The following is a 13,345-nucleotide window of genomic DNA, read 5'->3' as shown; positions in this document are numbered from 1 at the left end:
ATGGAACAGATCCAACACAGTCAGTGTGTGCTGCTCTTATCTGCTGGGCAGGCAATTCCCGGCCAGCAAAGTTGAGTTCCGAGGCGTTCCAGGCAATGCAGGTTTCTGTTCCTCGCTGTTCTCATCAGGAGCTGCACATCTCTCAGGGCTCTGCTGGCACCTGTTGGACACAATGCAACAATGAAGGCACTACCCACATGTGCAGGGCAGCACCTTTTGCACAAGCAGGCACTGCAGTGGTCGGGATACCTAAAAATGGCAGAGCTCACAGCCCTGAAACAAAGCAGAAACCAAAGACAAACACTCACCCACAGCCCGCAGGAGGCAAACTCCAGGGAGAAACACCACCCTTACAGCTGCTGACACTTCAATGTGGTCAGGCTGGTCCAGAAATGAGGGCAGCACAGCCCTGACATAAAGAACCCCTCACCCCAATCCAAGGCCCAGAGCTCACCCCACACTCCAAAGGAAGCAGTCCCCAAGGAGAGATACCGCCCTCATGGCTGCCAGCCTTCCAATGCAGCTATGAGCCCCAACAGGGGCAGATCACAGCCCTGCAATAAGGCAGGAATCACTCACCCCTTCCCGAGGAGCGGGGCTCACCCCACAGAAAACAGTCTGCAAGGAGATATGTGTCCCTTGCAGGTGGCACCCCTTAAATATGGTCACAACCCCCTGAGAAAAACAGAGCTCCCAGCCCCAAAATAAAGGAATCACTCACCTCATTCCAGAGACAAACAGCCCACACTCCCAAGGAAGCAATCAGGTACAGATGCTGCTCCTGCCGCTGCCAGCCCTGAAATGGGGTCAGGATCCACTAAAAAGAGAAAAACACAGCCTTAAAATAAGGAAAGGATCACTCACCCCACTCCATGGCTCACCCCATAAGGAAGGGAACACTCACCCCACCCCACAAGGAAGGAATCACTCACCCCACCCCACAAGGAAGGGAACACTCACCCCACCCCACAAGGAAGGGAACACTCACCCCACCCCACAAGGAAGGGAACACTCACCCCACCCCACAAGGAAGGGAACACTCACCCCACCCCACAAGGAAGGGAACACTCACCCCACCCCACAAGGAAGGGATCACTCACCCCACCCCACAAGGAAGGGATCACTCACCCCACCCCACAAGGAAGGGATCACTCACCCCACTCCATGGCTCATCCCCACACTCCTAAGCAATGGAGGGCTATAGGGGGCAATGGGATGATGGGGGGCTATAGGGGGACATTAGCAGCAATTTTATATATCATAAGTAAACCAACAATAGACGACCATCTATTTCATAGTCACACACACTGCCGGCTTCACACTGCACTGAGTCAGAGCTGCAGGCCTTCTTTCAAGCGCTTTGATAGCACTGACTGCAATACACGGTACCTGGCCATAAGCAATAGATGGGAACAGCAGCACGAACACACCGTTATCGTTGCCATGGCTGAGAACAGCAACGAGGCAACAACCTGCAGCTCCTGCTGCGACGCTCCCGGACTTTTCCCTGCGTCCAAACGCTGTTCCACGGTCCGACTGTTGTTCCCCGGGCAGGAACTGCCGGCAGCTTTTCTACCCCAGCCGGAACCGACCGGACCCGGGAGCTCACCCGGCCGGGGGCAGCGACGATCGCTGCGCTTCTACCCCGCGTAGGACGGCTCCGTCCGGCTGACGGGCTGCCCTGATCCCACGCACAAACCGCTCCGCCGATGGAGGCTCCTTGTCGGCTCCCGCGGGGTTCGGCTGAGGGAGAACGAACGAGAAACCGCGGGGCGCGCCAAAGGCGGGAGAGAACGCCGCTAAAATAGGAGGTCGCCATTTTGGTCATGCGCAGTAGCGCTTTTCCGCCGCAATTTTGGACATGCGCAGTAGCGCTTTTCCGCCGCCGTTTTGGACATGCGCAGTAGCGTCCCTTCCAGCGTGGTGCATTGTGGGATATAACGCGGCAGGAGGAGGTCGGCATTTTGGACATGCGCAGTAGCGCTTCTCCGCCGCCATTTTGGACATGCGCAGTAGCGTCCCTTCTGCCGCGGTGCATTGTGGGATATCCCGCCAAAATTGGAGGACGCCATTTTGGACATGTGCAGTAGCGCTTTTCCGCCGCCATTTTGGACATGCGCAGTAGCGCCCCTTCCGGCAATATAGTTTTATTAGTTGTTAGTTTATTAGTTTATATTTCCGAAAATAAAGTTTTATTTCAATTAGTCTTTTAGATTGGCAATGGAGTCTCATTTATGGGCAATGGAGCCTTACAATCAATACACTCTTACTTATTGGCAATGGACTCTTATTTAATGGCAATGGACTCTTAAGTCTTAATGGAGTTATATTTATTAGCAATGGAGTCTCATTTATTAGCTATATAGTCTTACTAATTAGCATTGTAGTCTTGTCTGTTGGCAATAGAGTCTTATTTATTGACAATGAAGTCTCATTTATTAGGAATGTTTAATTAGCAATGGAGTCTTACTTATTGGCAATGGACTCTTCTTTTCAAGAAAAGGAGTCATAATTATAAGCAATGGAGTCTTATTTATTAGGAGTGGAATCTTATTTATTCGCAATATAGTCTTACTAATTAGCAATTGAGTCTTATTTATTGACAATGGAGTCCTACTGATTGGCAATGGAGCCTTATTTATTGGCAATGGAGTTATATTTATTGGCAGTGGTGTCTTAGATATTGGCAATGCAGTCTTATTTATTAGCAATTGGGTCTTACTAATTAGCTGTGGAGTTATATTTATTATCAGTCGAGTCTTATTTATTGGCAATGGAGTCTTATTAATACCAGTGGAACTTTATTAGCTATAGAGCAGTATTAGTATTTGATGGAGCATTCTTAATGAGCGATGTAACATTATTAAAGCACTACAGCATTATTATTGAATTTCAGCATTATTAGCAATGGACTATTAGTAATTAGCAATGGAATGTTATTAAGTAATGATGGAGCATTATTAGTTATTGATTTAGTATTAATATCGATGGACTATTATTAATTCTCAATGGAGAATGATTAATTGCCAATGGCAAGTTATTAGTGATGGAATAATATTAATTAGCAATGGAGTAGTATTAGTGATGGAGCATTATTAATTAGCAATAGGCCATTATTATGGTGATGAAGGTGATGACGATGGAGATAGATGATCCTACAGCACACAATGGGACGATCCTACAGCACACAATGGGACGATCCTACAGCACACAATGGGACGATCCTACAGCACACAATGGGGTCCTGCAGCCCATGGGATGATCTTACACCCAATGGGATGATCCTACAGCACACAGTGGGGTCTGTGGTGCACAATGGGGTCCAGCAGCCAATGGGATGATCCTGCAGCCAATCGGTGACTGGTGTTTCATTGTGCACACAGATGCTGAGCTGACACACATGGATGCAGAGCGGCAACAATCTGGACTCAGTGGAGGAATCCAACCTGCAGCATGTGAGGATGGAAAGCAGGGAGGATTAATAAAGGCATCAGCACTGCAATAGGAACAACAGGATGGATATGGGGTATAAGGGATGGTTAATAAAGGCATCAGCACTGCAATAGGAACAACAGGATGGATATGGGGTATAAGGCAGGGATGGCTCATAAAGGCACCAACACACAACAGGAACAGCATAGGGACAAAACGCCATCCAGCTATGGGATATAGGGCCATTATACAGACACACACACAGACACACACACAGACACACACACAGACACACACACAGACACACACACAGACACACACACAGACACACACACAGACACACACACAGACACACACACAGACACACACACACAGACACACACACACAGACACACATCTCACATCAGTTCTCTATTGGGTTTAATGGAGGCCTATGGGGTCTTATGGGGTCTCTATGGGGTCCTATGGAGTTCAAATGGGTCTTATGGGGTCCTATGGGGTTCAAATGGGACCTATGGGTTCCAATTAGGGCCTATGGGGTCTCTATGGGGTCCTATGGGGTTCAAATGGGGCCTATGGGGCCTCTATGGGGGCCAGTGAGGTCTTATGGGGTATATGCACACATACATACACACACACACACACACACACACACACACACACATCATGCCCCATAAATATCCCAGAAGATCCCATTAAGCCCCATAAGGACCCCATAACATCCCATAGGCCCTTATTAAACCCCCATAGGGATCCCATAAGACCCCATTAAACCCCATCGGACACCCTAAGGCCCCAAAGGCCCCATTAAACCCCATAGAGACCCCATAAAGGCCCCAAATGATCCCATAAAACCCCATAGCGCCCATTAAACCCCATAGTGACCATAGAGGACATTAATAGCAGCAGTCTGAATCTCCCTTTGCATTGCAGCCCTATTAACAGCAATGGGAGCTACAACAGCGCCGCCTTGTGGACACAACGCAGAACTGCAACGAGGAGCAACAGCAGCAATAAAGAACTGAATGGAGCCATGGGGGAACAGAAACGAACTTGAGGGGCAGAATACGATGGCTGGACTTGGGGGGCAGAACGTGATGGCGGCACTTATGGGACACGACACACAGGCTGTACTTGGGGGGCAGAGAGAGATGGCAGCACTTGGGGGGCAAGAGGCAATGGCTGCATTTGGGGGCAGCAAGAAGGGCACTGCAATAAGAATTAAGCACTGAAGTGCATAAATGAGCTCAGGAACATTATCTTGGGTCTCAGTATGGAACAGATCCAACACAGTCAGTGTGTGCTGCTCTTATCTGCTGGGCAGGCAATTCCCGGCCAGCAAAGTTGAGTTCCGAGGCGTTCCAGGCAATGCAGGTTTCTGTTCCTCGCTGTTCTCATCAGGAGCTGCACATCTCTCAGGGCTCTGCTGGCACCTGTTGGACACAATGCAACAATGAAGGCACTACCCACATGTGCAGGGCAGCACCTTTTGCACAAGCAGGCACTGCAGTGGTCGGGATACCTAAAAATGGCAGAGCTCACAGCCCTGAAACAAAGCAGAAACCAAAGACAAACACTCACCCACAGCCCGCAGGAGGCAAACTCCAGGGAGAAACACCACCCTTACAGCTGCTGACACTTCAATGTGGTCAGGCTGGTCCAGAAATGAGGGCAGCACAGCCCTGACATAAAGAACCCCTCACCCCAATCCAAGGCCCAGAGCTCACCCCACACTCCAAAGGAAGCAGTCCCCAAGGAGAGATACCGCCCTCATGGCTGCCAGCCTTCCAATGCAGCTATGAGCCCCAACAGGGGCAGATCACAGCCCTGCAATAAGGCAGGAATCACTCACCCCTTCCCGAGGAGCGGGGCTCACCCCACAGAAAACAGTCTGCAAGGAGATATGTGTCCCTTGCAGGTGGCACCCCTTAAATATGGTCACAACCCCCTGAGAAAAACAGAGCTCCCAGCCCCAAAATAAAGGAATCACTCACCTCATTCCAGAGACAAACAGCCCACACTCCCAAGGAAGCAATCAGGTACAGATGCTGCTCCTGCCGCTGCCAGCCCTGAAATGGGGTCAGGATCCACTAAAAAGAGAAAAACACAGCCTTAAAATAAGGAAAGGATCACTCACCCCACTCCATGGCTCACCCCATAAGGAAGGGAACACTCACCCCACCCCACAAGGAAGGAATCACTCACCCCACCCCACAAGGAAGGGAACACTCACCCCACCCCACAAGGAAGGGAACACTCACCCCACCCCACAAGGAAGGGAACACTCACCCCACCCCACAAGGAAGGAATCACTCACCCCACCCCACAAGGAAGGGAACACTCACCCCACCCCACAAGGAAGGGAACACTCACCCCACCCCACAAGGAAGGGATCACTCACCCCACCCCACAAGGAAGGGATCACTCACCCCACCCCACAAGGAAGGGATCACTCACCCCACTCCATGGCTCATCCCCACACTCCTAAGCAATGGAGGGCTATAGGGGGCAATGGGATGATGGGGGGCTATAGGGGGACATTAGCAGCAATTTTATATATCATAAGTAAACCAACAATAGACGACCATCTATTTCATAGTCACACACACTGCCGGCTTCACACTGCACTGAGTCAGAGCTGCAGGCCTTCTTTCAAGCGCTTTGATAGCACTGACTGCAATACACGGTACCTGGCCATAAGCAATAGATGGGAACAGCAGCACGAACACACCGTTATCGTTGCCATGGCTGAGAACAGCAACGAGGCAACAACCTGCAGCTCCTGCTGCGACGCTCCCGGACTTTTCCCTGCGTCCAAACGCTGTTCCACGGTCCGACTGTTGTTCCCCGGGCAGGAACTGCCGGCAGCTTTTCTACCCCAGCCGGAACCGACCGGACCCGGGAGCTCACCCGGCCGGGGGCAGCGACGATCGCTGCGCTTCTACCCCGCGTAGGACGGCTCCGTCCGGCTGACGGGCTGCCCTGATCCCACGCACAAACCGCTCCGCCGATGGAGGCTCCTTGTCGGCTCCCGCGGGGTTCGGCTGAGGGAGAACGAACGAGAAACCGCGGGGCGCGCCAAAGGCGGGAGAGAACGCCGCTAAAATAGGAGGTCGCCATTTTGGTCATGCGCAGTAGCGCTTTTCCGCCGCAATTTTGGACATGCGCAGTAGCGCTTTTCCGCCGCCGTTTTGGACATGCGCAGTAGCGTCCCTTCCAGCGTGGTGCATTGTGGGATATAACGCGGCAGGAGGAGGTCGGCATTTTGGACATGCGCAGTAGCGCTTCTCCGCCGCCATTTTGGACATGCGCAGTAGCGTCCCTTCTGCCGCGGTGCATTGTGGGATATCCCGCCAAAATTGGAGGACGCCATTTTGGACATGTGCAGTAGCGCTTTTCCGCCGCCATTTTGGACATGCGCAGTAGCGCCCCTTCCGGCAATATAGTTTTATTAGTTGTTAGTTTATTAGTTTATATTTCCGAAAATAAAGTTTTATTTCAATTAGTCTTTTAGATTGGCAATGGAGTCTCATTTATGGGCAATGGAGCCTTACAATCAATACACTCTTACTTATTGGCAATGGACTCTTATTTAATGGCAATGGACTCTTAAGTCTTAATGGAGTTATATTTATTAGCAATGGAGTCTCATTTATTAGCTATATAGTCTTACTAATTAGCATTGTAGTCTTGTCTGTTGGCAATAGAGTCTTATTTATTGACAATGAAGTCTCATTTATTAGGAATGTTTAATTAGCAATGGAGTCTTACTTATTGGCAATGGACTCTTCTTTTCAAGAAAAGGAGTCATAATTATAAGCAATGGAGTCTTATTTATTAGGAGTGGAATCTTATTTATTCGCAATATAGTCTTACTAATTAGCAATTGAGTCTTATTTATTGACAATGGAGTCCTACTGATTGGCAATGGAGCCTTATTTATTGGCAATGGAGTTATATTTATTGGCAGTGGTGTCTTAGATATTGGCAATGCAGTCTTATTTATTAGCAATTGGGTCTTACTAATTAGCTGTGGAGTTATATTTATTATCAGTCGAGTCTTATTTATTGGCAATGGAGTCTTATTAATACCAGTGGAACTTTATTAGCTATAGAGCAGTATTAGTATTTGATGGAGCATTCTTAATGAGCGATGTAACATTATTAAAGCACTACAGCATTATTATTGAATTTCAGCATTATTAGCAATGGACTATTAGTAATTAGCAATGGAATGTTATTAAGTAATGATGGAGCATTATTAGTTATTGATTTAGTATTAATATCGATGGACTATTATTAATTCTCAATGGAGAATGATTAATTGCCAATGGCAAGTTATTAGTGATGGAATAATATTAATTAGCAATGGAGTAGTATTAGTGATGGAGCATTATTAATTAGCAATAGGCCATTATTATGGTGATGAAGGTGATGACGATGGAGATAGATGATCCTACAGCACACAATGGGACGATCCTACAGCACACAATGGGACGATCCTACAGCACACAATGGGACGATCCTACAGCACACAATGGGGTCCTGCAGCCCATGGGATGATCTTACACCCAATGGGATGATCCTACAGCACACAGTGGGGTCTGTGGTGCACAATGGGGTCCAGCAGCCAATGGGATGATCCTGCAGCCAATCGGTGACTGGTGTTTCATTGTGCACACAGATGCTGAGCTGACACACATGGATGCAGAGCGGCAACAATCTGGACTCAGTGGAGGAATCCAACCTGCAGCATGTGAGGATGGAAAGCAGGGAGGATTAATAAAGGCATCAGCACTGCAATAGGAACAACAGGATGGATATGGGGTATAAGGGATGGTTAATAAAGGCATCAGCACTGCAATAGGAACAACAGGATGGATATGGGGTATAAGGCAGGGATGGCTCATAAAGGCACCAACACACAACAGGAACAGCATAGGGACAAAACGCCATCCAGCTATGGGATATAGGGCCATTATACAGACACACACACAGACACACACACAGACACACACACAGACACACACACAGACACACACACAGACACACACACAGACACACACACAGACACACACACAGACACACACACAGACACACATCTCACATCAGTTCTCTATTGGGTTTAATGGAGGCCTATGGGGTCTTCTGGGGTCTCTATGGGGTCCTATGGAGTTCAAATGGGTCTTATGGGGTCCTATGGGGTTCAAATGGGACCTATGGGTTCCAATTAGGGCCTATGGGGTCTCTATGGGGTCCTATGGGGTTCAAATGGGGCCTATGGGGTCTCTATGGGGGCCAGTGAGGTCTTATGGGGTATATGCACACACACACACACACACACACACACACACACACACACACACACACACACATCATGCCCCATAAATATCCCAGAAGATCCCATTAAGCCCCATAAGGACCCCATAACATCCCATAGGCCCTTATTAAACCCCCATAGGGATCCCATAAGACCCCATTAAACCCCATCGGACACCCTAAGGCCCAAAAGGCCCCATTAAACCCCATAGAGACCCCATAAAGGCCCCAAATGATCCCATAAAACCCCATAGCGCCCATTAAACCCCATAGTGACCATAGAGGACATTAATAGCAGCAGTCTGAATCTCCCTTTGCATTGCAGCCCTATTAACAGCAATGGGAGCTACAACAGCGCCGCCTTGTGGACACAACGCAGAACTGCAACGGAGGAGCAACAGCAGCAATAAAGAACTGAATGGAGCCATGGGGGAACAGAAACGAACTTGAGGGGCAGAATACGATGGCTGGACTTGGGGGGCAGAACGTGATGGCGGCACTTATGGGGCACGACACACAGGCTGGACTTGGGCAGAAAGAGATGGCTGCATTTGGGGGCAGCAAAAGGCAATGGCTGCATTTGGGGGCAGCAAGAAGGGCACTGCAATAAGAATTAAGCACTGAAGTGCAGAAATGAGCTCTGGAACGTTACCTTGGGTCTCAGTATGGAACAGATCCAACACAGTCAGTGTGTGCTGCTCTTATCTGCTGGGCAGGCAATTCCCGGCCAGCAAAGTTGAGTTCCGAGGCGTTCCAGGCAATGCAGGTTTCTGTTCCTCGCTGTTCTCATCAGGAGCTGCACATCTCTCAGGGCTCTGCTGGCACCTGTTGGACACAATGCAACAATGAAGGCACTACCCACATGTGCAGGGCAGCACCTTTTGCACAAGCAGGCACTGCAGTGGTCGGGATACCTAAAAATGGCAGAGCTCACAGCCCTGAAACAAAGCAGAAACCAAAGACAAACACTCACCCACAGCCCGCAGGAGGCAAACTCCAGGGAGAAACACCACCCGTACAGCTGCTGACACTTCAATGTGGTCAGGCTGCCCCAGAAATGAGGGCAGCACAGCCCTGACATAAAGAACCCCTCACCCCAATCCAAGGCCCAGAGCTCACCCCACACTCCAAAGGAAGCAGTCCCCAAGGAGAGATACTGCCCTCATGGCTGCCAGCCTTCCAATGCAGCTATGAGCCCCAACAGGGGCAGATCACAGCCCTGCAATAAGGCAGGAATCACTCACCCCTTCCCGAGGAGCGGGGCTCACCCCACAGAAAACAGTCTGCAAGGAGATTTGTGTCCCTTGCAGGTGGCACCCCTTAAATATGGTCACAACCCCCTGAGAAAAACAGAGCTCCCAGCCCCAAAATAAAGGAATCACTCACCTCATTCCAGAGACAAACAGCCCACACTCCCAAGGAAGCAATCAGGTACAGATGCTGCTCCTGCCGCTGCCAGCCCTGAAATGGGGTCAGGATCCACTAAAAAGAGAAAAACACAGCCTTAAAATAAGGAAAGGATCACTCACCCCACTCCATGGCTCACCCCATAAGGAAGGGAACACTCACCCCACCCCACAAGGAAGGAATCACTCACCCCACCCCACAAGGAAGGGAACACTCACCCCACCCCACAAGGAAGGGAACACTCACCCCACCCCACAAGGAAGGGAACACTCACCCCACCCCACAAGGAAGGGATCACTCACCCCACTCCACAAGGAAGGGATCACTCACCCCACCCCACAAGGAAGGGATCACTCACCCCACCCCACAAGGAAGGGAACACTCACCCCACCCCACAAGGAAGGGATCACTCACCCCACTCCATGGCTCACCCCCACACTCCTAAGCAATGGAGGGCTATAGGGGGCAATGGGATGATGGGGGGCTATAGGGGGACATTAGCAGCAATTTTATATATCATAAGTAAACCAACAATAGACGACCATCTATTTCATAGTCACACACACTGCCGGCTTCACACTGCACTGAGTCAGAGCTGCAGGCCTTCTTTCAAGCGCTTTGATAGCACTGACTGCAATACACGGTACCTGGCCATAAGCAATAGATGGGAACAGCAGCACGAACACACCGTTATCGTTGCCATGGCTGAGAACAGCAACGAGGCAACAACCTGCAGCTCCTGCTGCGACGCTCCCGGACTTTTCCCTGCGTCCAAACGCTGTTCCACGGTCCGACTGTTGTTCCCCGGGCAGGAACTGCCGGCAGCTTTTCTACCCCAGCCGGAACCGACCGGACCCGGGAGCTCACCCGGCCGGGGGCAGCGACGATCGCTGCGCTTCTACCCCGCGTAGGACGGCTCCGTCCGGCTGACGGGCTGCCCTGATCCCACGCACAAACCGCTCCGCCGATGGAGGCTCCTTGTCGGCTCCCGCGGGGTTCGGCTGAGGGAGAACGAACGAGAAACCGCGGGGCGCGCCAAAGGCGGGAGAGAACGCCGCTAAAATAGGAGGTCGCCATTTTGGTCATGCGCAGTAGCGCTTTTCCGCCGCCATTTTGCACATGCGCAGTAGCGCTTTTCCGCCGCCGTTTTGGACATGCGCAGTAGCGTCCCTTCTGCCGCGGTGCATTGTGGGATATAACGCGGCAGGAGGAGGTCGGCATTTTGGACATGCGCAGTAGCGCTTCTCCGCCGCCATTTTGGACATGCGCAGTAGCGTCCCTTCCGCCGCGGTGCATTGTGGGATATCCCGCCAAAATTGGAGGACGCCATTTTGGACATGCGCAGTAGCGCTTCTCCGACGCCATTTTGGACATGCGCAGTAGCGTCCCTTCTGCCGCGGTGCATTGTGGGATATCCCGCCAAAATTGGAGGGCGCCATTTTGGACATGCGCAGTAGCGCTTCTCCGACGCCATTTTGGACATGCGCAGTAGCGTCCCTTCCGCCGCGGTGCATTGTGGGATACCCCGCCAAAATTGGAGGACGCCATTCTGGACATGCGCAGTAGCGCTGTTTTCGCCGCCATTTTGGACATGCGCAGTAGCGCTTCTCCGCCGCCATTTTGAACATGCGCAGTAGCGTCCCTTCCGCCGCGGTGCATTGTGGGATTTCCCGCCAAAATTGGTGGACGCCATTTTGGACATGCGCAGTAGCGCTTCTCCGACGCCATTTTGGGCATGCGCAGTAGCGTCCCTTCCGCCAGGGTGCATTGTGGGATATCCCGCCAAAATTGGAGGACGCCATTTTGGACATGCGCAGTAGCGCTGTATTCGCCGCCATTTTGGACATGCGCAGTAGCGTCCCTTCTGCCGCGGTGCATTGTGGGATATCCCGCCAAAATTGGAGGACGCCATTTTGGACATGCGCAGTAGCGCTGTATTCGCCGCCATTTTGGACATGCGCAGTAGCGTCCCTTCCGCCGCGGTGCATTGTGGGATATCCCGCCAAAATTGGTGGACGCCATTTTGGACATGCGCAGTAGCGCTGTTTTCGCCGCCATTTTGGACATGCGCAGTAGCGTCCCTTCCGCCGCGGTGCATTGTGGGATATCCCGCCAAAATTGGAGGACGCCATTTTGGACATGCGCAGTAGCGCTGTTTTCGCCGCCATTTTGGACATGCGCAGTAGCGTCCCTTCCGCCGCGGTGCATTGTGGGATATCCCGCCAAAATTGGAGGACGCCATTTTGGACATGCGCAGTAGCGCTGTTTTCGCCGCCATTTTGGACATGCGCAGTAGCGTCCCTTCTGCCGCGGTGCATTGTGGGATATCCCGCCAAAATTGGAGGACGCCATTTTGGACATGCGCAGTAGCGCTGTATTCGCCGCCATTTTGGACATGCGCAGTAGCGTCCCTTCTGCCGCGGTGCATTGTGGGATATCCCGCCAAAATTGGAGGACGCCATTTTGGACATGCGCAGTAGCGCTGTATTCGCCGCCATTTTGGACATGCGCAGTAGCGTCCCTTCCGCCGCGGTGCATTGTGGGATTTCCCGCCAAAATTGGTGGACGCCATTTTGGACATGCGCAGTAGCGCTTCTCCGACGCCATTTTGGGCATGCGCAGTAGCGTCCCTTCCGCCAGGGTGCATTGTGGGATATCCCGCCAAAATTGGTGGACGCCATTTTGGACATGCGCAGTAGCGCTTCTCCGACGCCATTTTGGACATGCGCAGTAGCGTCCCTTCCGCCAGGGTGCATTGTGGGATATCCCGCCAAAACTGGAGGACGCCATTTTGGACATACGCAGTACCGCTTTTCCGCCGCCATTTTGGACATGCGCAGCAGCGTCCCTTCCGGCAATATAGTTTTATTAGTTGTTAGTTTATTAGTTTATTAGTTTATATTTCCGAAAATATAGTTTTATTTCAATAAATAATAAATAATAATAAAATAAAAATAAAATAAAATAAATATAAAATAAAATAAAAATAAAATAAAATAAAAATAGAATAAATAAATAAATAATAATAAATAAATAAATAATTTAGGGTATAATGGGGGCCTGCAATACCATTAACAGCCACAAGGCGGCGCTATAATGGAGCCCATAGGGTTTAATGGGGCCCATAGGGTTTAATGGGGCTCATAGGGTTTAATGGAGACCATTGGGTTTAATGGGGGCCTGCAAT

General features: G+C 50.7%; 1 long non-coding RNA gene across 1 annotated transcript; it reads right to left on the bottom strand.

The window, feature by feature from the left end:
• Window positions 1-1,073: 1,073 nt before the first annotated feature.
• On the bottom strand, window positions 1,074-5,669 carry LOC140256244 (uncharacterized). Its single transcript, XR_011904668.1, has 3 exons — window positions 5,427-5,669; window positions 4,078-4,865; window positions 1,074-3,829 (listed from the first exon to the last, which is right to left on the bottom strand). It is a non-coding gene; the product is annotated as an uncharacterized lncRNA (long non-coding RNA).
• Between the last annotated feature and the right edge of the window lie 7,676 nt (window positions 5,670-13,345).

This window comes from Excalfactoria chinensis, chromosome 9 (genome assembly GCF_039878825.1).
Source record: "Excalfactoria chinensis isolate bCotChi1 chromosome 9, bCotChi1.hap2, whole genome shotgun sequence".
Taxonomy (NCBI): domain Eukaryota; kingdom Metazoa; phylum Chordata; class Aves; order Galliformes; family Phasianidae; genus Excalfactoria; species Excalfactoria chinensis.
Note: the sequence above shows the minus strand (reverse complement) of the source record. Positions and strands in the feature narration are given on the sequence as shown.